Source organism: Ambystoma mexicanum, chromosome 3q (genome assembly GCF_040938575.1).
Source record: "Ambystoma mexicanum isolate Mex_15411 chromosome 3q, UKY_AmexF1_1, whole genome shotgun sequence".
In the NCBI taxonomy this organism is placed as follows: Eukaryota; Metazoa; Chordata; class Amphibia; order Caudata; family Ambystomatidae; genus Ambystoma; species Ambystoma mexicanum.
This window is the reverse complement of record NC_090926.1, coordinates 118,028,484-118,056,438: the sequence shown is the minus strand read 5'-3', so window position 1 is coordinate 118,056,438 and position 27,955 is coordinate 118,028,484.

The window sequence follows — 27,955 nt, the reverse complement described above, 5'->3', positions numbered from 1 at the left end:
CACCCAACAGCACCATCAACATTCACCTACTATACCGCCCCCCAGGCAACTCCCCAGACTCCCAGGACAACATCTTACACATCCTTAGCAACAATATCAAAAGCTCCACCAAAACCATTCTACTAGGGGACCTCAACCTCGGATTTAATGATCCCAAGGACAAATCTGCAGCCACTCTCACCAAGGAACTCAATGACCTGGGCTTCATCCAAAAAGTAGAAAGTCCTACTCACATCAAAGGCTGCATACTTGACTGGATCGCAGACCATAACTGCCTCTCCTCTATCACCTCCAACTCCTCACTGCCTTGGACTGACCACAACTGCATAGAGTTCTCTATTCCTATCACCAAAAACCTTAAGACTCTGACCCCTGCCAGCGCTGCACAAGTCAGAAGCTCTAAAAAACTCACAGAGGAGAACCTACGCCCATACCTCAATACCCCAGTGCTAGCCCCCCCATTCGCTAGCGACCCCAATATCCTAGCAGACATCTACAAAGATGTCCTCACCAAAGCTATCAATGTAATAGCGCCACTCGAATGGAAAAAAGAGAAGAAATCCTTACACTCCAACTCCTGGTTTACTGAAGAACTGCACTCAATGCGATCCCACAAAAGAGCAGCACTAAAAAACTGGCAATCTGACCCCTGCACCCATACCAAAAACATATTCAATTTAATCTCCCACCAATACAAGAGAGCTATCTCCAATGCCAAAGCCAACGCCTTCAACACTCGTATCGCCAATGCCAAGTCACACTCCAAAGAGATTTTCGCAATCTTTAATGAGCTCATCTCCCCCCCCCAATACTCCAGATGAAATAATCAAAGATGAAGCGTGGTGTACCAGCAATCAAACTGCCATGCTTCACAAAATTGACCTTCTCCAAAAGAAAATCAAAGACCACTGCAAAGCACTTCCTCACCAGACAGGAACCAAACCGACCAACACCCCACCCACTTCCTCCAAGCCCACCATACCTGACTTCTCCTTCAGAGATGTCACTGAAACAGAAGTTATTAACCTTCTAATAAACCTCAAACCCTCCCCATGCAAAGGCGACATCTGCCCACCTAAACTAGTCAAAGACTGCGCAGACTGCCTTGCGCCGCTCCTCACGGCATTTATCAATGCGTCCTTTAAAACAGGCATCATCCCAGCCAACCTCAAAGAGGCTTGGGTCCGGCCTCTCCTAAAAAAACCGACTCTTGACCCCTCACAACCCAACAACTATAGACCAATAACCACTGTGCCATTCTTGCTGAAATTACTGGACAAAGCCGCACACTGCCAAATCCAACACTTTCTGGAAACCCACTCCATCCTCGGGACGAGGCAATCGGGCTTCCGGAAAGGACATGGCACAGAAACAGCCCTGGTAGATCTGAAGAGCCAGATCACCCAAATCATGGACAAAGGCAAGCCGGCTCTTCTGCTTCTTCTAGATCTCTCAGCCGCGTTTGATCTGGTTGATCACAAGATTCTCACTTCCCACCTCACGCACTCAGCCAACTTCTCCAAAGAAGCAGCCGCCTGGATCACTTCCTTCCTCGAAGGTAGGCCTTCCTCGAAGGATGCCCGAGAAAGTCTTCTCGGGCATCGCCAACGCCACTCCCACGACAATCCACTGCGGGGTCCCTCAAGGTTCCTGCACTGCACCTACACTCTATAACTTGTTCACCAAGCCCCTCTTTGACAAACTTGACTCATACGGCATCACCTACACGAACTACGCGGACGACACACAAGTACTTTTACCCCTCTCAGGCTCATACAACGAAGACGCAAAGGCTCTCCACACTATCTACTCCATCATCAAGGCATGGATAGCAATTAATGGCCTCTGCCTCAATGGTGACAAGACTGAAATCTTGATATTAGGTCAACAGAACACCTTAGACAAACTGGACAAACTGTACACTAACTTCTCCATTGACAACTCCATCATCCCCGTGTCCACAGCCGTCAAGACACTGGGAGTATACCTTGATTCTTCGCTATCAATGACTAGACAAGTCAGCGCAATCACTTCCGCATCCGCACACACCACCAAACTTATAAACGCCATCAAGCCCTACCTCTCTAAACCTAACTGCCTCTCCATAGCGAGGGCAACCATTGGAGCCAAATTGGACTACTGCAACGCTCTCCTAGCAGGCACATCAGCCAAAAACATAAATAGACTACAAATCACGCAGAACAACGCTCTCCGGGCCGCTCTTAGTATCCCAAGAAGAGAGCATATCACCCAGGCCAGGCTCTCAGCCCAATGGCTCCCAGTCAAAGAACGGATCACCCTCAAAATCCTCACCCTCACTCACAAATGCCTCTCCTTCTCCGCCCCGTCCTATCTTTCAGATACCATCCTCAAACCTTCCTCCACACGTCCCAATAGGACGCAATACGCTAACCTACTCTGCATCCCACGCATCAAAAAAGCCAAAGCCGGAGGTCTAGGTTTTCCCTACATTGCAGCACAGACATGGAACGCTCTCCCTTCAGACATCCGAACGGAAAACTCACTTCCCATCTTTCGCAGGAAACTGAAAACCTCGTTCCTTGCAAAATAACTAGCAAACTCTCAAGAAGCCATGTAAATATACTGCCTTGCTATTTATATATTTCCTCTGTAATTTATGTACTACTTGCAACTACGGTTTCCTTTGCAACTAAGATGTCTGTAACAAGCGCCACGATGCTTCTGGGCTGATGTGCGCTCAACAAATTTGAATAAATAAAATAAATAATAACATGTCGGGCACACCACCATCTGAGACCACTGGCAACCCCCAGCCAGAGAGGCAGAGGGCCACCAGCTTCACTGCCACCGAAGTTGGTGTCCTGGTGGAGCAAGTCGTGGGGCAGTATGATGCCCTCTTCGGAAGTTCGCGCGCCGACAAGGAAGGACGGACCAGGATCTGGACGGACATCATGACTGCCATCAACGCGGAGGGGGTGGCAGTCCGAAAATTCCAACATGTCAAGAAGCGCTGGGAGGACTTCAGGTCCAGAACCCTCAACAAGGCCCGGCAGCTCTTGAAGGCAGCAGATACTAAGGGGTGCCGGGGCCACCTGTCGGAACATCAAATGAGGGTCCTGGAACGCATATCCCCAGCGCTCCACGTCCAGGTCCTTGAGAGGCAGACCCGTCTGAAGTCGAGCGGTAAGTGTACATGCATACTGATTGTAAGCTGTGCGTGTGGTGGTGTGCCAGTAGTGTGCAGGTTGCACATGTGGTTTTGTAAGGCCATGTATGGATGTGTATGTACAGGACCGTGAGGCTAACACATGCGAGTCCTCTCATGTGTGTGTAAGCTTGCATGCCAAATGCAGATGTGTGAGCACACATGCTTGAATGACTGTGTATGTAAGTTGGCATGGTTGTGGTGTCACACATGGATGTCGGTTCCAGCTGCATGTATCTGCACTGTGTACATGTGTGTGTATTTCACAAGGGTGCAACAGTGATGCACCATGGATGCTTGGGACACTGATATGTAAAAGACTGATTGCCAGATGTGACATGGATGCCGATCTCATCACTCCGACAGTTGGTGGAGGTGTACACATGCATGTAAGTGTGGTGGTGTGTGTGCATGTCTAGTGCACTCCCTGTGTTTCATGTGATGTCTGGCTCACCTTTGGCTGCTCATGCTGTTGTATGTGAATGGATGGTGCTGGCTGTTGCCATATGGCTGTGGAATTGCTCAGGTGTGTGAGTTGACATGCCATGTGTGTTGGGGATTGTGATGCCATGTCTGAAGTTTGATACTGCCACTCATGTGCAACTGGCATGTGTGTATCAGTCCATTGTACAGTGTCCTGATGCCTGTCCCCTATCTCTCCCTGTCTGCAGCATCAACTGATGGAGAGCGGAGAGGGTGCTGTGGAGCACAGCGGCGGGGATCACACCACCAGCCGGAGACGCAAGGCCCGGCTCCCCTCCCAGGTTGTGATCTCGTCAGGGAGTGAGGAGTCCGGTGCTGCGTCCCAGGCTGCAGCTGCCGAGGGTAGGTCTAAGAGGCGGAGGTCGGAGGTGGACTCCTCGGCAGCAGAAGGGGCAGCTGAGACCCCACAGGGAACGACGAAGGAAGATGGCACGGAGTCATCCAGGTTGGTGGGGGGTTTGGTGGAGGAGGAGGCCGCGCAAGGGACAGAGACAGGGTCTGGAGGTCGGATTCCACTGGTGCCAGTGCAGTGCAGGGGCAGGGACAGGAGGCAGCACAGGCCGCCGCGGAGGTGCCTGTGTGTAATCCTGTCCCCGATCCTGTGACTGCATCATCCCACACCAGCAGGGATGCCTACGTCCAGACCCGTTTTCAGGGAGGGGATCCGCTTACAACAACTGGCCTTCCTCTCCCTGCGGACGTGGCTATCCGGGACCGGGTTGAGCCTGTCCTGGGTGGTGTGGCGTTGTGTCAACGGGACATGCGAGGTGACCTGCAGTCTTTTCATGGGGAGACTGCACGTCATCTCGAATGGCTACTGGGACAGGTCACCCAGGCCGGATTCCGCTGTTTGCTGAACCTTGCTTCGACCCCCTCCTCACCTGAACCCCCTATGCGCCAGTCGTCCTCCGTGCCATCTTCCCACCCATGTATTACCTGGGTACCCTGTGGAGCTGCCTCTGACCGTGCGGCCAGGCTGGTGGAAGACACATCCCTGCCACAGTCGGGAGTCGGACGTCGAGCAGGGGTGGCCACCTCAACAACTGCACCCCAGCCGGAGGAGGATGTGCAGGCAGCAGGAGCCAGGGCACGGGCACATGCACAGCAGCTGCAGCAATAAGGTGGGAGCCATGATGGCTCGAGGCATTCGACATCGGAAGGGCAGGCATCGGCAGGAGGACCCAGGACAGGAAGTGTATTCCATGTGGCAGCGGTTAGGCCATACTATAGATGCGGAGCGGCAGCAGGTGGAAGAGGCACAGCTCACGATGGTCAGGGCGGAGAAGTCTATGCAAAGGGCTCTGAGGCGGGCCGAGTGCCTCGAGGCAATTCGCAGGGACCTGGAGGTCCAGATGTCATCATCCCTGCGAACCCTCTGGTCCTTAGAAGAGGAACGCCTCCGGGACATCGAGCAGGAGTTCGATGATGCCCTGGCCCGGGTAATCAGGAAGTGAGCCGTCGGACTAGCCCGCTGCCATTGTATATAGTTAATTAGTGTTAGGTTTCCTTTTGGTTTTCATTTCATTTGGGGCGCTTGGACATTGCCCCACCTTTTTGTATATAGTTGTTCATTAGGTAGGGTTTTTGTAGGTTTCCTTTCAATGGTTGGGCTCATGGACCCTGGATTTGTACTTTGTATATAGTTCTACACTGGATTTCACTTAATTTAAGTTTCTTTTTTACCATGGATCAATGCATGTGTCTTATTTTTACACTTTGGATTTGGTTGGACGGACAGACTCTTTGGACCCATTTGCTTTTGGATTGATTTGGATTCTGCTTTCACACATTTTTTTTGAATATTTTGGACATGCAGCTTTTTCTTCATTATTTCCATTATTGTGTGTTTTTTTTTTTTTTAATTCATTTGGTTAATTATTGAATACACATTTATTATATACTTTACTGATGTGGTCTTATCTCTTTTGTTTTGTGCATGTCACAATGTTGATCTTTTCACAGTCATGTGTCACCATTGCGTGGGTCTGATGGACATTGATTCATGGCCATGCTGGTTATGTATTTTCTATCATGACTTTGGGAATTCAATGTGGGGTGTTTGGACTGGGGTGGGATTTGGGTGGCCATGAGGGGCATGGGTCTGGAGTGTGATGACCTGTCGGGGGTGACATGTGTGGGGGCCTACTGGCAGGTGCCCCTGACTGCTGGGGGGTGGGGGTGCAGGGGGACATGTGTGGGGGCCTGCTGGCAGGTGCCCCTGACTGCAGGGGAGTGGGGGTACAGGGGGACATGTGTGGGACATGAGTGGGGGCCTGCTGGCAGGTGCCCCTGACTGCTGGGGGGTGAGGGTGCAGGGGGACATGTGTGGGGGCCTGCTGGCAGGTGCCCCTGACTGCTGGGGGGGTGGGGGTGCAGGGGGACATGTGTGGGGGCCTGCTGGCAGGTGCCCCTGACTGCTGGGGGGTGGGGGTGCTGGGTGACATGTGTGGGGGCCTGCTGGCAGGTGCCCCTGACTGCTGGGGAGTGGGGGTGCAGGGCGACATGTGGGGGACATGAGTGGGGGCCTGCTGGCAGGTGCTCCTGACTGCTGGGGGGTGCGGGTGCAGGGGGACCTGTGTGGGGGCCTGCTGGCAGGTGCCCCTGACTGCTGGTGGGGTGGGGGTGCAGGGGGACATGTGTGGGACATGAGTGGGGGCCTGCTGACAGGTGCCCCTGACTGCTGGGGGGTGGGGGTGCTGGGGGACATGTGTGGGGGCCTGCTGGCAGGTGCCCCTGACTGCTGGGGGGTGGGGGTGCTGGGGGACATGTGTGGGGGCCTGCTGGCAGGTGCCCCTGACTGCTGGGGTGTGGGGGTGGAGGGGGACATGTGTGGGGGCCTGTTGGCAGGTGCCCCTGACTGCTGTGGGGTGGGGGTGCAGGGGGACATGTGTGGGACATGAGTGGGGGCCTGCTGGCAGGTGCCCCTGACTGCTGGGGGGTGGGGGTGCAGGGGGACATGTGTGGGGGCCTGCTGGCAGGTGCCCCTGACTGCTGGGGGGTGGGGGTGCAGGGGGACATGTGTGGGACATGGTTGGGGGCCTGCTGGCAGGTGCCCCTGACTGCTGGGGGGTGAGGGTGCCGGGGGACATGTGTGGGGGCCTGCTGGCAGGTGCCCCTGACTGCTGGGGGGGTGGGGGTGCAGGGGGACATGTGTGGGGGCCTGCTGGCAGGTGCCCCTGACTGCTGGGGGGTGGGGGTGCTGGGTGACATGTGTGGGGGCCTGCTGGCAGGTGCCCCTGACTGCTGGGGAGTGGGGGTGCAGGGCGACATGTGGGGGACATGAGTGGGGGCCTGCTGGCAGGTGCTCCTGACTGCTGGGGGGTGCGGGTGCAGGGGGACCTGTGTGGGGGCCTGCTGGCAGGTGCCCCTGACTGCTGGTGGGGTGGGGGTGCAGGGGGACATGTGTGGGACATGAGTGGGGGCCTGCTGACAGGTGCCCCTGACTGCTGGGGGGTGGGGGTGCTGGGGGACATGTGTGGGGGCCTGCTGGCAGGTGCCCCTGACTGCTGGGGGGTGGGGGCGCTGGGGGACATGTGTGGGGGCCTGCTGGCAGGTGCCCCTGACTGCTGGGGTGTGGGGGTGGAGGGGGACATGTGTGGGGGCCTGTTGGCAGGTGCCCCTGACTGCTGTGGGGTGGGGGTGCAGGGGGACATGTGTGGGACATGAGTGGGGGCCTGCTGGCAGGTGCCCCTGACTGCTGGGGGGTGGGGGTGCAGGGGGACATGTGTGGGGGCCTGCTGGCAGGTGCCCCTGACTGCTGGGGGGTGGGGGTGCTGGGGGACATGTGTGGGGGCCTGCTGGCAGGTGCCCCTGACTGCTGGGGAGTGGGAGTGCAGGGGGACATGTGGGGGACATGAGTGGGGGCCTGCTGGCAGGTGCTCATGACTGCTGGGGGGTGGGGGTGCAGGGGGACATGTGGGGGGGCCTGCTGGCAGGTGCCCCTGACTGCTGGGGGGTGGGGGTGCAGGGGGACATGTGTGGGACATGAGTGGGGGCCTGCTGGCAGGTGCCCCTGACTGCTGGGGGGTGGGGGTGCTGGGGGACATGTGTGGGGGCCTGCTGGCAGGTGCCCCTGACTGCTGGGGGTGGGGGTGCTGGGGGACATGTGTGGGGGCCTGCTGGCAGGTGCCCCTGACTGCTGGGGAGTGGGGGTGCAGAGGGACATGTGCAGGACATGAGTGGAGGCCTGCTGGCAGATGCCCCTGACTGCTGGGGGGTGCAGGTGCAGGGGGACATGTGTGGGGGCCTGCTGGCAGGTGCCCCTGACTGCTGGGGGGTGGGAGTGCAGGGGGACATGTGTGGGACATGAGTGGGGGCCTGCTGGCAGGTGCCCCGGACTGCTGGGGGGTGGGGGTGCTGGGGGACATGTGTGGGACATGAGTGGGGGCCTGCTGGCAGGTGCCCCTGACTGCTGGGGGGTGGGGGTGCAGGGGGACACGTGTGGGGGCCTGCTGGCAGTTGCCCCTGACGGCTGTGGGGTGGGGGTGCTGGGGACATGTGTGGGGGCCTGCTGGCAGGTGCCCCTGACTGCTGGGGGGTGGGGGTGGAGGGGGACATATGTGGGGGCCTGCTGGCAGGTGCCCCTGACTGCTGTGGGGTGGGGGTGCAGGGGGACATGTGTGGGACATATGTGGGGGCCTGCTGGCAGGTGCCCCTGACTGCTGTGGGGTGGGGGTGCAGGGGGACATGTGTGGGACATATGTGGGGGCCTGCTGGCAGGTGCCCCTGACTGCTGGGGCGTGGGGGTGCAGGGGGACATGTGTGGGACATGTGTAGGCGCCTGCTGGCAGGTGCCCCTCACTGCTGGGGTGGGGGTGCTGGGAGACATGAGTTGATGATCATATTGCAACGTGACATGTGGCTTGGCTGGGGGGCATGCCCATGGTGGATGGGCTGCCTGCGGGACATGACCAGGGGTGCAGGGTAGTCCCCTTTGGTGTGGGCTGCCTGCAGGGGCCATGGAGGGGGTAGAGGGGACACCTGGGAGGACCCACACTGCCAATTCACATGTAGGACTCCCTGCGCACCCCCGAAATACGCGTTTCCCGCTCTGAGAGCAAAATCGTGTGTGAAACTTCCCGCGCACCCCTGAAATACACGTATCCAGCCCAATCGTGCGTGAAACTTCCCGCGCACCCCTGAAATACACGTACCCAGGCCAATCGCGTGTGAAACTTCCCGCGCACCCCTGCAATACACGTACCCGGGCCAATCGTGTGTGACACTTCCCGCGCACCCCTGAAATACACGTACCCAGCCCAATCGCGTGTGAAACTTCCCGCGCACCCCTGAAATACACGTACCCAAGCCAATCGCGTGTGAAACTTCCCGCGCACCCCTGAAATACACGTACCGAGGCAATCGCGTGTGAAACTTCCCGCGCACCCCTGAAATACACGTACCCAGCCCAATCGCGTGTGAAACTTCCCGCGCACCCCCGAAATACACGTACCCAGGCCAATCGCCTGTGAAACTTCCCGCACACCCCTGAAATACACGTACCCAGGCCAATCGCCTGTGAAACTTCCCGCGCACCCCTGAAATACACGTACCCAGGCCAATCGCGTGTGACACTTCCCGCGCACCCCTGAAATACATGTACCCAGGCCAATCGCGTGTGAAACTTCCCGCGCACCCCCGAAATACACGTACCCAGGCCAATCGCGTGTGAAACTTCCCGCGCACCCCCGAAATACACGTACCCAGCCCAATCACGTGTGAAACTTCCCGCGCACCCCTGAAATACACGTACCCAGGCCAATCTCGTGTGAAACTTCCCACGCACCCCTGAAATACACGTACCCAGCCCAATCACGTGTGAAACTTCCCGCGCACCCCCGTAATACACATACCCCACTCGCACAGGCCCTTTCGCGTGTGAAACTTCACGCGCACCCCAGTAATTCACGTTCCCCGCTTGGCATTTGCTGTTTAGCAGCCCTGTAAACTGGTCCAGGGTTAGCGCAGCCCTTTCCGCTGAATTGGGAATTTTGATGGCTTTTCCTTGCGCGAGGGCGTTCTTGGGGGCGTAACTGGCGCTGCTGCAGGGTCGCTGCACCACTCTGCACCACGGCTGGTTTTGGAAGCTAAAATCCATGAATACGCTGTGCGCGGAAATCGATTTTAGTGCACGCGGCTGGCGCAGACATTCGCACGCGCACACTGTGCACCAGCCGCGTGCGCCACTTTTGTGCGAAATTCTATGAATTACCCTGTAAACCTGAAGCCTCTATTCCTCCACATTCAGAGTCCCTGCTGACTCAGATTCTTGTCTCACTAGCATTTGAAGGGTTAATCTGCTTCTTACATATTGCCACAACATTCTAAACAGGCATTTGGTCATGTAATTTCAGAGGCTATAGCAACCATTACATTCTTAAATAATCACTTATTTAGTATGGCTGACTTAAACCTGACAGTGTATTCCATCTTTTGAAAAGTTAGAAAGAGTTGGCACTTTGAAGAAATGTAATGTGTTATTGGTTGTTTAAAATAAACCTTTCGCATTTCAACATATTACAATACAATTGAGTCATTAAGAAAAAGAGAAAAGAAAAAAATGGAAGAAAAGAAAAATAGTACAGAGTCATATTTACATTCTGTAATAAATAATAAATTATTGACTTTGGATATCCTAAGTGATTACTTCCAATCTCCTGAATGTCTCTCCTAGAAAACCATCTATGCCAATTACAAGTGACACACTATCACACCACATCATTCGGGCCCAAAAGTTCCCCCCCAGGTCACTGGATTGACTGGGCACTACTAATGTTTAACTCTTTCTTCTAGGTCTGTACAATCTAGAACCAGGTGCTTCAAGGTTTCGCAACAAGAGTTTACTTGCTCGAAGGTTAGGAGTTGTTTGAGACGAAAGTGTATATATACGGCTCATATGTTATTGCTAGGAAACGGATAAACAAATTTGGGGTAATTCACTGTGAGGTTTGTGCACAATATTTGTAAATAAACACAGATAGATGGAGATTGAATATTAACTTGTTCCCAAGGTAACTTTTATTATCAACTTATAACTTTTCTAATTTTTTTCTGTGTTTTCTTTCAGAAACAAAAAAAAGGATACAGGTGGTCTCTTGATGTATCTTCTTGTGAGGACAGAAATCTTCTAGCTAAGCGGGTCAGAACACTTCAGGTAAGTCTTTCTTAATCTTTGTTTCTTCCTTTCTTTAAAGACTATAATACTGTTTGTATCTTTCTTCTATCATATGTTCAGTTTCACTTCTTTTCCATGGTATCTTACAGTCTTTGTAAATTTCTCCTTCTCTTACTTGAAATAAGGGTGTCTGTCTTTAGCGGCTAGTGAAAACATAGTCTTTAGTCTTTCATGAGTTCACTATTGTATTTAAATCAACAAGTCTCTCTTTATCCCTTAAAGTCTTTAAGAGAATATAGCCCAGATCCTCAGATATACTCCCATCTGCATGAACACTTTCGGGGATTACACGTGAGGTAGATTGTTACCTTTGTTCTTCTTATTCTATTTTATATTCACTCCCCATCCTGTACCTTCGTCTCATCTGGTATCAATGCTTCCCCAGTGTTCATTTATATAGCGACTCGACTCGTCAATTCGAGTTAGCTGCTCCACTTCGTTTCGGCTCGTGGCAGCCTAAAATATACCCCTATTCTCTCTCTTACCGGTGACAGCTGTTTGCTTCTGCGTGGCTCCGCCCGGCCTCAAGTCTGTCCCTCACGTCTCTTCTCGCCTGCAGCGCTTCGCCTGAGCGCGGCCTCCGCTGACCGAAACTCCTCCCCTCGGCCCTCTCGGCGGTGTATCAGCTGCTCGACTTCGCGGCTCTCGATGACAGCACCTCTTTCCTTCGGTGTTCCCGGTGGTGGATCAGCTGCTCGACTTCGCGGCTCTCGATGACAGCACCTCCTTCCTTCGGCGTTCCCGGTGGTGGATCAGCTGTTTGACTCCACGGCCTCCGATGACAGATACTCCTCCCCTCGGGCTTCTCAATGGATGATCAGCTGTTCGGCCCAGCGCAGCCTCAGCCTGTACGAGCTCCGCCCTCAGCTACTCTCCTCGGCAGATCAGCTGTTCAGTTTTGCACGGACTCTCCCTCTCTTCAGCTTTTCTCGCCCTTACAATGAAAGAACTGAATAGCGATTTCAAACGATCGCGTATAATATTAATTTCAACAACTTGTAGTTAACTCTGTGCAACGGCACAACTCCCCTCAGCTTCTCGTCTCTCTCAATAAGCCCAGTTCAAACCGTCGCTCTTCAAATCCTCCTCCTCTGTCTCCTGGCAACCGAAAAAACAAAAACAAAGAAGAGACAATTGTTGTCAGAAAGCTTCATTTCCATCAAAGCTTCTCTGTGATTGGCCCAATGACCTGTCAATTACTCCCTTCAATCAGATAGATTCAATTAACCCTTCATATGGTGCTTCTGCCTCGTATTAACAGAGCCTGAGCCAGCTGGTGTCCTTGTTGTAGAATCTGCTCCATTTTTATCACATTCACCCTATTTCTAGGGAACCTTGAATATTCACTATAGGACGTATGGCGAGCTATATCATCAACCGTCATACACCAGTACATAGTGAATAATCTTTTTTAAGTAGCAGATGCCCTAGGGGTCAATTCCTTTTCCAAGGAGTTGATAGCCTCCAGAATGTCCCTGCAGTTTGCTTTGAACAAATTTGAACCGACTGGTTTATTAACAGTTCATCCAGATCCTTACATACAGAGTTGTCAGGAGGAGGAATCATTTTTTAAAATAATTTGACAGTTGCCTCCTTGAGTCCTCGCAGGAAGGGAAATCAAACCCAACTCATGCTGTTTTATTCCATTAGGGTCACACTTAGAAAGGCCTAAAGTCTCTCTGGATACCACCCCTGAATGGAGTTTAAGTATGGGCCCAGGTTGAAAGTTGTCAAATCTAACCCGTACAAAATGGATGGCTCCACTTTTGCCAAGTAATACTTAATGACCAGAAGGAGGCAGCATTTACAGAGACTACAATTAAAGGCCAAGAGTTTTCTCTGAGGCAGATCTTACTTACTGCCAGTGAGGAATATTCATAAGATCATACCCTAGATAACGTATTGAAGCTGCCCTCTCCAAAATCTGTTCTCCACCTTCCATGTCATTACTTTCGATTTCACTTTGTTGGTCAATGGGGTTTTATAAAAAGAAATTAAATAGTCGGCAAATATTAAGATGTTTAGCTTCACATGCTCCAGATTAACTGGGAATGTGACTGCCTCTAACTAGAGGTTTTCTAAGTTCTGATGTAAATGTTGAAGAGGGTGGGTGCCAGGACACACTCTTGTTTTAGGCCCACACAGGTCTGTACTGGGCCTTACAACACACCTTCATTTGTCAGCCTAATCCTAACAGACGTGTTCCTATGAAGAGTAGCCTGTGAAGGATTCCAATCGGGCGTCACACAGCGGAACAGGACCTTTGCCATTAGCTTCAGATGTAGCGCGCATTGAGAATGCTTTTTGTTTATTTTCTACAAATCCGAATTGAGCCAATACCCAACCCGTCTCACACCCCCTTTTACAAATACCCCGGGTCACAATGGACGAGAACCAGGCTGGTGGGTGGTAACACAATATTTATTTATTTACTTTAAATTCAAAGAAAATCACACCATTTTTATATTGGGCCGCAATCACCAATGGGGTGATAATTACACTGAAAACCACTGAAATAAACTTGGGTAACCTTCTAAGAACATATCCAAAGCATAAATGAATAGGAACACTTTTTCAAATGGGATAGATAGCATCCGAGTTAAGGTTTTCCCCTGCAATGTTCCCTCAACCAACAATTAATCAAATTCTGAGTGGATAGAAAGAAGCAGCACGGAGTCAGCAATGTGAGGCAGCAAACGGAATCAAAATCCGACCTTCCCTCACAAAATAAGATTTCAAAATCCTTTGCAATTGCTTAAAATGACACTCGGATTTTGACAAATAATTAAATGTGTGGTTAAATAATGAGGTACATATGTTTCATCACAGTATCAGGGATGTAATGTCACTAGCAGCTATAAAGCAATGTATCACAAAAGGCGTACAGTTCAAAAGCAATTTGAAAGTGAGAAACCCAGTGCAGTCAAAATCACACGTGTAAAAGTTGCATTTTCACCTTTTTAGTTTTAAATGTCAAAGCGTTTTGTTTCACAAAAACGGGTGAAATAAACATTTGGAATGCAGTTTGTAGGCTGGGGAATAGATGTACATCATAAGGACAATATAGAAGTGAAAGAGTAACTCTAGCTAAAGAATTGGATGAGATTTTCAAGGTGAAAGGAATTTGGTTTTGGGTGAAATAAAGCAGTTAAAAAGAGAGAAAATCGGTTTGGCAAGAGAGGCAAGTTTTATTTAAACTAAATTATCAAGACTAAATTGTTAAAGAAAGACACGTTATGCTCCAAGGTTGATTTGCAACGTCAGTCTTTTCACCTCGCGTTCAACTTTGTGGGAATTAATTTGATTATTCAAAATATGACTAAGGACTTATGATCTATGCAAAACAGAAATTAATAGAAAAGTGTCGCTAACGCTGGGAGATCAAGGACAGGATGCTCAGAAAATTCTAACAGTCTTAAACAAGTTACCAGGGTATGAATAGAATTACTTAGAAAATAGGACAAAGACAAAGGGTCAAGATGGGGTAGACTATGGGCCTCATTACGACCCAGGCGGTAAGGGGTTAACGGCGCCGTAAAAGGTGGCGGCGCCGTTAACCCCTTACCGCCTAATTACGAGGTCCCTTTGCGGGTCCCTACCTTAATGGCTGGTTTTACCAGCCATTAAGGATTGGACCCGCAAAGGGACCTTTGAGGTAATTACGGTACCGCAATTTGCGGTACCGTAACTACCGCCTTCCCCATTTCCATTGAGCCCTATGGGGGTAAAAATGGGAATGGGGAAGGGCCAATGGTGGGCCAATGGTGAATGGGGAATTACCGCCCCACCAACCTTGGAATGGGGCGGTAATTCTGCCATTCACCATGGCGGAATCGGTAAAATACCAGTGGCAACCATGGCGCTAGCGCCATGGTTACCGCACAGGTCATAATGAGGCCCTATGTGTGGCTATGGGATGGGGAAATACAATCCGCTCTTAAATTTGGGATTTGGAGCAGCCAACCGGGTTCTGGACTCAAAAGGTTCTGGTCACAGCAAGGCGGCCCTCCTGACAGCAAACAGCTGGGCAAGTCTGGTCACTGGATGCCAAGGGTACAGCGAGCATCCAGGTAGTGGGCAAAAGCCGGTCTGGTCAGAGGATACTTCCCAAAGGGTACCACAGCTTTTCCCCTTTGTTATTGGGATTTTAGTGAGTTTTCTGATCAATGGCCTTGCTGGGATAGGATCAGCAATGCTTTGGCCTGGCAGTAAGGTCTGGAATCTTGCAAAGTTGGATCTGGAATGGCTGGATACGCAGGCGCTGGAAATTCAGGAGAGAGTGTACTGTCCCTGTGACCTCCTACCCCTTCTATATAGCAGGTGACATCACCGGGTATATTGTTGGGCAGAACTAAGCTAGACCTACCCCCAAGAATCAAATAGGTCAGCCTAAGTTAATCGCCTCCTCAAGGAGGAGACTTTAGGGGGTTGTGTTTAATGAGGTGAAAAGCCATCCCACAGTCATTTTTGCCAAAAATCAATCTTCACATAAATCACGCATTTGTACAGTCGCAGGTTACATATTTCACACAGAGCATGGCAGTCCAATTCACACATTTCTAGGACTTTGTTTCGTCTGTGTAATAGTTTTTTTTGTCATTTTCAATTAAATTATTTTACCTAAAATTCTATAATTTTATACATGTGTAATTCATTATCATAAGGCATGTAAGTATTTCAAAGTGGCATCATGTACAGTTTCCTCAGAATGTCCAATTCTCTGGCATTTCTGTCCACAATATTCCAGCGAAGGCTACCACGTCTTGTTTAAAAGCCACAAAAATTATATTTAAGCTGTTAACTTTTTACATTCCTGTGAAATCCTGTTGCAGAGAAAAAAGTCTTAAACATTTATTAATAAAATAGTTTTTAGAGCCAAAATGGGCTGGCCTTTGTCCCCTAACTGGGACCATTTTTTTCTTCAGGCTAACACCAAATGTCAGTTCAGCCCAGGGCTGCCCTGTAGTTTCCCCAGTTTGAGTGACTGGTGATTGTCACTTCCAGAAGTCACACGTAGGCGTCCCAGATCTATTGTCTCAAGCTGAAACCCAGACAGAAGTCAGACGAGCGTGTGATATTTCGTTCTCTTGGTCATGCAAAGTTTTCAAGGGCAGCAATTAACAAGTAGGTGTCCCAGAACTCATTTGTGGCTCCTGTTGGGGGAAGCTCCCAGCCCCCAACTGTCCCTTGAGCAATTGTAGAACCCTGTATGGCTAATTTTCCAGTATAGCCAATGCCTTTATTTCTTTATTTTATTCTGTTCTAAATCGACAGCAAGTCTGTTGAAATTAAACATCCCATATATGTTTCCCAGCAAAATCAAATTTACATTGCTAGGCCAAGACAGGGCCTACTTTCAACATTACACGTTTTAAACACTTTATTTATAATTTCCACAAAATATATTACAACCATGCATTGATTCCGAAGAATAAATGATTACAGTAAAACTACAAAAGGAAAAATAAAATATATGCAATACTAAAGCAAAGTAAAGAACCAACATATGAATTCTAAATCTAAATACCAAACAGATTCTCTAAAGTACCATGAAACAATACAGACCAACAATACAACAAGACAAATCAGGACAAAGGACCATACATAAAACACACTCCCACATCCCAACCCCCAATTATTTAAAAAATAAACATATAAAACTCATTGACATAAAATCATCCACTCCCATATAAATCATTGAAAGGTCCCCAAATGTCCTCATATACTGTTTCTTTTTGCTGCCTACATAATAAGCATTTCTCATACTTTGAAAGAATCTTCATATCACATAGCCAACAAGCCATAAGAGTTTTCTTCCTCGTTTTCCAGACCTTTAACACCTGTCTGATAGCGACCAGTAAGCTTTTATTAATCCAATTCCTAGTCACATAAGCAATATTGCACCCACATCTTGGAGATAGCAGAAGATAAAGGGTTCCGCGGAAAATTGATGGTCCAAATCGCATCAATCCTGTCCAACACCTCTTTCCAATAGCTCTTTACCTTATCACAGTACCACAACATGTGCAACAGAGAACCCTTCTCCTTCCGACACCCCAAGCAAACATCATTTTCCATCAATCCTAGACCATACATACGAAGCGGAGTCCAATAAATTTTACCCAACACCCTTTGATGAATATAACGCAAGTTTAAGTCAACTTTCGCCTTAACCGGGACCTTCCAGATTTGTTCCCACTCCTCCACCGAAATATCATTGCCCAACTCTTCAGACCATTTCAGTCTCACCTTCTCCCATGAGGCCAACCAAGCACTCTCCAAAGGTATAAAGTTCATGATATCCAACACTTTCTGCTGCGTCACAGTAAACAACCCAGATACCTCTGGCTTCTGCACAAACTTTGAACCTAACATCTGTCGCCGTTCAGAAAGCAAATCCTTCAATAATCTATACCTTCCCTGTTCCCTCCTACTTAGTGCATATTTATTACTCAGAACGTCAAAGGAAACCATCTCATCATCATCATTCCAGACCTCTCCAATCATCAGAACACCTCTATTACTCCAACTTCTCCAATGCAACATTTTATTATTAACCTGCAAACCAGGATTACACCATAAAGAAGCGTCTTTATACATATGCAACCCCTGACCATTATCTGTTTTCAACAAGACCAATGCATCCTTTGTAACAGCAATTGATTTCCGATTCGTAACCTGCCGGGGCAATTTTCCAAGAGAGTATAAACTCTTCACATTGTATGGTTAACATTTCTCTCTCAATTCGCACCCACCAAGGCGCCAAGGCTAAATCATCATTTAAGAAAATAAACAATTTTTTAAGTAAGAATCCTTTACTATAGCTCTCCAGGATAGGATAACCAAACCCACCATCACAAACCTTTCGAGCCATAATATAACGTGGGATCCTAGCTCGTTTCCCAAAACCCCACAAAAATTCTTCAAAGACTTTATCAATACGCCCTAGTATTGTCTTGGTGAACTGTAGTGGAATGGATTGTATGAGATACAAAACCTTAGGAAGCAGCATCATTTTAATTGCATTAACTTTTGCCCAGATACTTAAGATAGTACAACCTAATTTCCTAATGTTTCTTTGGAGAACCTCTATTATTTTATTCACATTATACTCAACCAGCTTATTAACATCCCGAACCAGATAAATACCTAAATACTTGACACAATCTCTTTCCCATTTGCAATCCCATCTCAATAATCAATCACAATTAAGATTAACACTCAGTGGAAAAACTACCAATTTTCCCCCAATTGATTTTATAACCGGACAACTTCCCTACTTCCTCAATCATATTCTTCAAAATATGTCCACCTTCCCTCGGATTATTCAGGATTACCAGCACATCATCTGCATATGCCAAGACTTAAATTTCCCCTCCCCCTATACACAACCCTTTAACTTCAATATTCTGTCTGATATAGGCCAACAAGGGCTCCAACATTACACTTTTAAATCAGGCATTTTTCCTTATGCAAAAGAGCATTGTAACACATTGTGAGGTCTGCTGGGCTGACCATTTCAAAAGGTTTTCTCTTCCTTCTGACTTACCAACATTGTTTTGCAGCCCTGGTCAGTTTCACTTATACAGCAATTAGTTTAAGACAGAGTTCCACTGAAATTGACATGTGCCCTTAGAGCTAGGGTTTCCTTTGAAGCAGTGATTTTTGACATTTTGTGACCCAAAAGTCAAGCGTTTTCCCATGCGGTTGAAAAAGAAGCTTCTGTTGATTTCCCAGACTTGGTCTGACACAGCCTGCCATTCAGGAACTAACGAGCTAAAACTGAAGACACTTTCAGGATGCTTCGTTACACCATGGCATTTACAAAAAGAAACAACGGGTGGCAAAGCCAATATTACAGCAGATGAATTTTGACTTATGTCAAAGATCTGACATTGACTGTGTTGGCCATGCAAACGCATGGAATGGTACCAGATTGTTTCCAGGGCACTGTCTATGACACATAACATGTGGTTTGTCCTCCAAAATCTGAACTTGTTGAAAGGTTGACTTCACGATTCAAAGATGTGTCGTGTGTCTTACAATTTTATCCAAAGCAAGTATGAATAATTTCTATAAAGTTTGGAAATTGTATTGATTACAAGAATATTGTAATTTTAAAATACTTGAAATGTAAATTTATGTTGATTTAATTAACATTTGTGATGTAATTGCATTAGATATGTAGTAATACATGTGTTTTACATTACCACTTCTTTATACTTTTACTCAATATCATTGATTGATATGATAACAATACATGAGAATGTGATTATTTCAAGTCTGTACCTCTTTTGAAAAACCATGGAAAAGTATTTTTTGATTATTAAAAGTCAATATACATATGCTTATTAGTTTCAAAATTGTAAAAGGTCATATAAAAACATTACAAAAAAAAAGGAACATCGATCGAAAGGAGTGCATTGACAAAATTGAATCTTTACAGTTGGACAGGTGCCAGAAGTGATATTACATTTGTAACAATTTATCTTGCACACAGAGTATGGACTGATTGGAAATGAACTATTTGTTGTCTGGTTGATAGTAATTGTGCATTATGGTTTGATCTTGTACAACGCAGAGCAAAGGGGCTGACAATGTATGGATTTTATCATGCAACAAAGATGCATTTAATTGTAAAGTTTGAGGACCAATACTATTCTGATGCATTGCACAGACATGGAGGCATTCAATCTGTACAGACTGACTGACCCGCATATGCTCAATATGTCTATGGCTAAAATTAAAAATGTCTTCCTTTTGAAATATGGTGTTCTCAATCCATATGTGTTTGTCTCTATATATTCACCCACCTCATTTTCTGCATCAATATCCATGCATCTGTATATGGCGCTGTAGCCATCTCTCTATGTCTGTCCTTGTACATCTGTCTTTGCATGCCTCTATATGAACAGTTACATCGCGCTGCACATTATAATCTATTTACATCGCTATTGATGTTTCCAAATGTGTATGAATCTATACATGTACCTACATCAATATGTGCCTTTGCATTGTAAGCATTCTTATGTCTCTATCAGTCTTCCAAAGTACATTTGTACCAAAGGCCATACTCACATTTATATTCATGTATCTTTTTGTTTCTCTGAGTATAATGACGTCCCTTCACACTTGTATCTTTTTCCTCAAAATATTCTGTATGGCCATCTGAAGGATGGGCAGCGATTAACTCATTTATGCTTATATGTCTGTGTATAATGCTCACTATGCTATATATATATATATATATATATATATATATATATATAGCGAGAGATACATTCACATCTATGAGTTTATTGTTGTCCATCCATATCTCTATGTACATTTTGCAGAATGTTTCTCTTTATGCAAATCAATGTACTTATCTATCACTGTTTGTCTATATATTTTGATCCATAGGTATGTCTCGATGCCTCTATCCATCTGTACCCACAAATATTTGTTGTGGTTTTTATACCTATATCAATGTATATGTTGATTGATCTCTATTGCAGTACACTTATTTGTCTCCATGTAGGCTTCTTTATCATTCTAGGTCAAAAGATATTTTTCTAAACAGCTTTTCACAAAAAGATCAATTTAGAAAGACTGCTCTGTGACCGCCCAGAGCGTTCTTTTGAAATCGAACTGTCATGCCCCAGCCACACATGAGTGAGCAAAGGGGCTGATATGCTTAGCGAGACCCGGAAGCACAGGATGAGGAGAACAGGTAAGTAAGTGAGTGTGTGTGTGCACATGTGTGTGTTGTGTGTCTGGCTGTGTTTTGCTTTGTGGGAGTCTCGGGTGGGGTGTGTTGGGTGGGGGAAGGAAGATTCGGGGGATGAGAAATCGGGGTTTGGGTGGCAAAACACTGATTTCAAGGAAATCCTGTGGGAGAGGGTGGGGGTGGCGGTGGGCAGTGGGGAGGCACAATGGACAACTTGGGGGGTGAAAACCCCTGAATATTTTTTTTAAAATGATCTCGTTGTAAAGCTCCCAAGCGAAAAAGACCTTTATGATCATAAGAAAATCAGTGATTGTAAATCAGTCTTTTTCTACTGAGAGCTTTAAAATGAGGTAATTTCAAATAGAACCTTCTTTATATATGCTTCTATCGATTGGTCTGTATACATCAGTCTCAAAGTGTGTGTCACCGTCTTCATCTTTATGTATCCATCACTCTCGATGCAACCATCTATATCTTTAAACATTTGTCTGTTCATCTTCCCAACATTTTTGTCCAAGTTTGTAGCTCAATAGAGCATTCTCCAATCGAAAAAAGTATCTGACAACCACTATGTATATGCCTGTCTTTAACTTTCTCTGTCTGTGTGTAGTATTGCATTTTTTTTACCATATGGAATGTATTGCATAATGTAAAATCCTATCGGTGTGTACGAGAAGCGTTTGAGGACAATACTCAGTCATGGTAGATGTGAAGAGAGGATTTATAAAATGAATTTGTGCGTTTTTACTCAGCAAAGAAGGTGGGTAGGGACAGACTATGTAGCTAACATCAACACATACTTATCAGGTGAGGCAATAGGTGCATTGAGTAATTTTACAAGAGGTGGATGAGTCACAAGGGTGAAATAATTTAAATAATGGACAGAATTTCAGAAGTGTGTGTAGGTTCTATTGGGTTCGAGATGGCAGTGCATGTTCATGGTGTGTATTCGAATTCCGTTTATTGAAACGTGTAGAGATGGTTTGGCTGTGTCCAAGTGCAATACAATTGGGTTTCTGTATGATGGGGTGCTTGCCTTTACATTGAAGAATAACTGACTCTTGGTTGTAAAAGGTCTTTCAACAGTAATGCCATCACCACTTAGCCCAACCAGAACCATAGGGGCATACAGATCTGCACCTCACTCCCACTGCTGCAGGATGGCCTCCCTTCTGGGCATCTACAGCAAACCTTATCATACATGCCCAGAATAAAAACTCATGCTACAGTTAGCAGGCAGACAGGCAACTTGCAGTAGATGCCTGCGCGGCCCCTTTGGCCAAGTGGCACTTGTCATAAACACACTAAAGGCACAAGCCTGATGGTGACCCTGAGCACACAGCAATGTGAGGTGTCCGTGACCCGCACTGCTCCAGGCAGCAGGTGCCACAGTAGCCCAAAGCGGGCTGGGACAGGGCACCTTGAGGTCATTAAAATTGAATCTGTGCGCGATATAACTCACATAACATAAGACAAGATGGACAATTGTTTGTGGTCATCTCCTGCTGAATTTCGCAAGAAACCATGTATATAATTGTAGTTCTTCTGTACGACAATTTTTAGAATTGGGTTGAAATTAGTCGTTATTGATTGCACCAAAGTAAATTTAATTTGGAAGGCAATTTATTATGTATTTTCTTTGAAAAAATAGTTGACCAGATGAACACTATTGTTTTCCGAATGTATTCCTGGATGTTACATTTATAAAAACTGTTTTAAAAGGTTACATTGAGGGGTGTGTTTATAGTACAGACTGTATTCTTTAGAAGAGTTGAAATATTTCCTTATTTTCACTGCATAGCTGGCAATTCAGAGTGGAAGATAATATTGTTAATTTCTGTGCATTTGTTCCCGAAAATGTAACCTTCTTTTGGCAATGTGAACATACAATATGCGGTCTCTTTGTTATTTGTCCTTAAATTTCTCGTACTAACAATTTGAAGGACACAATGGGCCTCATTACGACCCCAGCGGTAGCTGTGCCGGTAAAAAGAGAGTTGTGTTTTTTTCCGGCACCTGGCTTTGGGGAATTACCAGGGCATTACAACCCCGGTGGTCCCCGAAGCCAGGCGCGGGGAAAAGTAACTCCCCATTCCCATTGAGTCCCATGGGAATGGGGAGGACGGAAGCACTGGCAACATGTGCAACAGTGCTGGTGCTTCCATCAAAGTTTGCGAGTGGGTGCCATTCCGCTCGCCAGGTCAGACCTACTTGAGCCTACTTGCACCGTTGTTACCAGACCGGCAGGGTCATAATGAGGCCCAATGTGGTGAATAACCATAAAGAATTGATGAGATTCCCTATAATGAAACCAAACATTAAAAAGTGCATATTATATTAATAAGAGCTGTCGATCTAGACAATGGGCCTCATTACGTCTCCGGCGTTAGCCGTGCTGGTAAAACCAGTAAAAGCATCATGGCTGCCGCCGGAGTGATTTTTTTTTTCTGGCACCTGGGAATGGGCAATTACCGGGGCATTACAGCCCTGATGGACCCCGGTAATTGCCCATTCCCGGGCGCCGGAAAATATTTGTCCCCATTCCCATCGAGTCTAATTGGACTCAATGGGAATGGGGAAGCAGGATGTACCAGCACCATTCGACATGGTCTGCTCTGGTGCATCCATCATGGTCTGCTGGCGGGTGCTGGCGGGCGGAAAGGCACCCGCGAGCAGAACTCGTAGTTTGCTAGTCCTGCAAACGTATAATGAGGCCTAATGCCTAAACTTTACATAGAGAGAATGGAAAATTAGCAAATAATGTAAGGAAACTTTAAAAAAAATATTTATGCAACTGATGTTAGCGTGTGTGCTGTTTGCTTGATTAATGATGTGCCGCATTCATGTTAAAGTTCAAGCAAGTTTTTATGAATGTTATCTTCTATTTTGAGCATCAATTTAAAACTATAATAAATTGTTACATTCCGACTATTAGTATTGTCTTAAAATATAAGATTCTTTTCTTTTTGTGAAAAGAAAGTGAACTTTTATGCTGTGTGTGGATGTGTTTAGATCTTCCTGGATTTGCCTTAGGTAACATTAGGTAATGTTATGACTTAAGGGAGGACAGGGTATGTTTGGCTACGCTGTCCACCAACAGCATGAGAATAGATGGAGCATATCGTTTTGATATAGCACTGTAAACTTGAGGAGCGGGTGATCCGATCTACTGCCACAATGGCCTACTTGAATTTAGGGTGATGGATCAACAGACAAGTTTAGCACAAAATGTGTGGTTCTCGACCTGTGGGTTTCGCATGTGCAAATGTAAGAAAACCGAAGATAAGATGCATTGGAACCAAATTTCAGATTGGTAGATGTACGCTCAAAAATACATGCCCGATTGATTGGGCCAATACAATTCCTGAGAGAACTTCCTCTTTAAGTTTGATCCACTTTGCTCTAGGGAGTTGGCATACCATAGCTTTTATTTTTTATATTTTTAACTTTAAGACCTTTCTTGTCATAATAAAGGAAACACTACACATGTTTTGCTGTAAACCAGAAGACATTTTTTATATTAATGTGGCATTGGATGATCTCACCACATATATTGTTTCCTTTCCAAAACGATTCCACACAGTTTGTGCAAATGAAGTCTTTTAATGGCAGTGAATGTCATTTTCATTTTATTTAACTATTAATTTAGCACAATCATGAATGCTAAGTGTATTTTAATTTCTTAACTTTTCCTATACAGTGATAAACAGTGCATTTGTATGAATGCCGCAGCCACAGTTGTGTGGTTTACAAAGTCTGACATGTTTCACCCAAAAAGGGCTATTCTGAGGCTTACATTCATTTAGTTATTTCCCAAATGCTTGTGTTTTAATTTTCTCCACCTGACAGGATACATATTGGATTTTACTAGTTCAATATAATAATGGAATCACACGCTTAGACACTGAGCAGTGAAATATGTAAGAACAATTTATTTTCAAGTCCCATCTCCAAATAGCCAACAACATATTACAGCTGGGAATGCCTCACTGCCAGTTTTGGGTTGCTGATTATGTTCCTGTTCAGAGGAGATTGCCAAACATGTCAGTGCATGGCTTCCCTTGGGTGGGTGGGACCAGACTGATATGTAAATAGATATTCTTGAGATTGAGGGGGACACAGCCGATGGAGAACGCTATTTTAACACTTTATTTTTGGATTGTATGCTATTATACACAATATTTTAAATCCATTACAATACCAAACAAAGAATAGACAAAAATACAAAGCAGGTCTACCCAAACCAAGATAAAGAATACTGCACAATACTGTGAACAACAAGTCAATGAAGGCAGTAATACAACAGGAAAAGGAATGAAACAAGAATTCAGTGAATACATCCTACTACAACAGAAGCGTGTAACAATGTAACTAGCACAAGGAATATAATGGACAGACAAAACAATAGCAAAACAAAAAACAAAACAAAAATCACAAAATGTATTGCACACAATCACACAACCAAACTGTAGTATGACAACAATCATACCAGAATTATCCATATAGATCATTAACAGGCGACCATATCTCCCCATGCGTATCAGAGTGATCGTTCTTCTTGTACATCATTTTCTCATAAGTGGACATTGTAACAGGATCATTTGATCTTTCATCTATCTGAGGCTTTTTCCTAGTATTCCGTACCTTCACAATGTTGTTCTAAGCAATTACCAGTGCTCTGACAAACCACATTTTCGAGCTATAAATTGCTCCCTTGCTACACCCTCTCAACCACAGTATTGTATGTTTCGGAAACCTTGAAACACTGGCATTCACAGCTATGATCGAGGACCTCTCTCCAAAATACATCAACCTTAGAACAACCCCACATGTGCAACAATATCCCCCCTACTTTGCCACAACCACAACAATGAGCATCTCCCTGGAGAAATGACAAACAGATTTTGTCTGGGGTCCAATACAGTCCCTCCAAAATCTTCTGCCACACAAGTCGCACGTTAAGATCGAACTTCAGCAAGGTTGCTCCCTTACTCACCCTTGCCCATTAATTGTGCAACAATTCACAGCCCAGGTCCGCAGACCATTTTTACAGCATATGATCCAACCCATCAGTGATCTCAACCTGAAAATGCACAAGTGAAAAAAGGTCGACACCATTCACGGTGGACTATCAAACATCTAGATAAAAGCTCAGCTTTCAGTTACTGGGGCATTCAGCATAATCATCTGAGACAATAGAGTTTTTAAATCCACATATCATTGCCTCTCTCTCCTAGCTAAGCCATACGTACCCTGCATTTCATCACCAAAAATCTTATCCGCCTCCAAAAGATCACCCACATGCACCCTTCAAAACCCAGCTTTTCAAATATAACATTTTACTATTCAATTGGAAGGCCAGATTGTACCATAACGAAGTGTCTTTATGCAGCCAGATAACCTGGTAATTCTCTTTTAACCACTGAGGTAGTGTACCTTTAGTCATCAGCATAGTGGGTAGAGGTTTGTTAGACTGTGGTAACCTAGACATAGACTAGATGCTTGAAGCTGGAATTGTGATGCAACCCAAGCCTCCATACCCAACCAGATCGATGGATTCACCTCATTGTGAGTAAAGTATAATGCTGATTTCCTAAGGACAAATCCCTTACAATATCTACCCAGATCTGGATAAGCAAACCCTCCCATCACAAACTCACGTGCTAGAATATAATGTGGGATCCGCTTAGTCTTTTTTTTATCCCCCACAAGTATTCCTTAAATATTTTGTTTTGCTTATATAATAAGTTGTCTGTGAAGGGCAAAGGTAGCGATTTGAATAACATACAAAAACTTTGGAAGCAAGGACATTTTAATGACGTTAGTTTTGCCCCATATGTTCAAATTAATATTATTCCATTTATCAACATCCTTTCTTATATTTAGAACCACTTTCTCGACATTAGCAGCCACAATCTTCTCAAATCTCACAGCAGTGTAATCCCTAACTAGAAGAAAACAGGTTTTCTATGTAAGTCCATGCACATTCAAATAAACAATAATTGTAATGTTTTAATTCAATTGTTCCACATTCATCATAAAAGAGAAATTCTTTGCATAGTATTATTCCTTTTGAACTTGTGCCCGTGGTGACATTTTAAGTGAAATTGTGTCATTCTTAAGTAAACTTGTGCCAACATTTCTCCGCTAGGAGGCACATGCTATTGTTTCACCCTTTCTTTGGCCTTGTCAAGGCACTTAATAAATTGTTTGGTGTGGCTTTGTAAGAGGATTCAATTCAACACTACAGCTAAGTCAACGCCTAATCTATAATACTGAATGAAAACCCTTATTGATATATCTTTATGTCCAGTTCATGCGTTCTGGATGACTACCCCTATATAACACCCCTCTCTTGGAATCCCCCTGACCCCACTGAGCCAAGAAGTAGTTCTGTTTTGCAAGTTTAAAAGGTTTATTTGATAATTTAAACAAGAGATGTATATATCACACCTTATAATAAATTAATAATTGAATAGCACACTTAATCTGATATGATAAAGATCAACAACGGAGAATCTGGCACTAGCACACTTCTTATAATCACTAATGAGTTGACATGAAATGGATAAGGTAGCACACTGGTAAATAGGAACAAAAGTATAATGTGGTAGAGGATGCTTTATGTAAGCTCAGGTGGATGCAATATTCAATGAATGCAGTACAGAAAATACTCAATATGATTTCAACCAAACAATGTAATCACTTTTCTCTGGCAATCCCCTCCCCCCCTTGATGCAAGGCAAGGAAATGGAAGGAAAACACACAGTTCTCAGAAATGCAATCAAATGTGATTCAGTTCACCCCAGCAAGCTTAGACTACAGAAGTTTGAAAACACAGGCCCAAATTGCTTTGATATGTGCTGGCAATGAATTAAAAAATATGCTAAAAATGCTTTTAATTCCCTTTCAGAGGTTCAGGGTGAGTGGTATCTAGTTAATTTTAGTCCAGGCTCACACTAGCAATGATGCAGGGATAGTTAGCAGGTTAAACGAATTTCTGGCAAATGGAAGGCAAGCAGCAGCAGTTTTTAAACATGAAGAAATTTGCAAATCGCGGCAAAATTCGCGGATGCGCCGAGCGCTATTACAGAGGAACCACAAGGACTATCTCTATCGTTTTGGGGTCCTAGGAAAGCCTAGGATCTCATCTTCCAATTGAAAGTTACTGCAAGTCTCTAGCACAAACGGTTGCGGAGATATGAGCGATTAAATAAAGGTCGTTTTTCAGATTTGAAATTTTAAAGTTCAAAAAGACAAGTGCAGCTTGCAACTAGAAAATGACAAGTGACAGCTTTACAAATGACAGGTGACAGTTAGGAGGCAGTTCTACTTAGGTTAAATAGATTGAATTATATGATTTTAACTAAGAGATTGGATCTACACAGTTCTGCTGGGTACT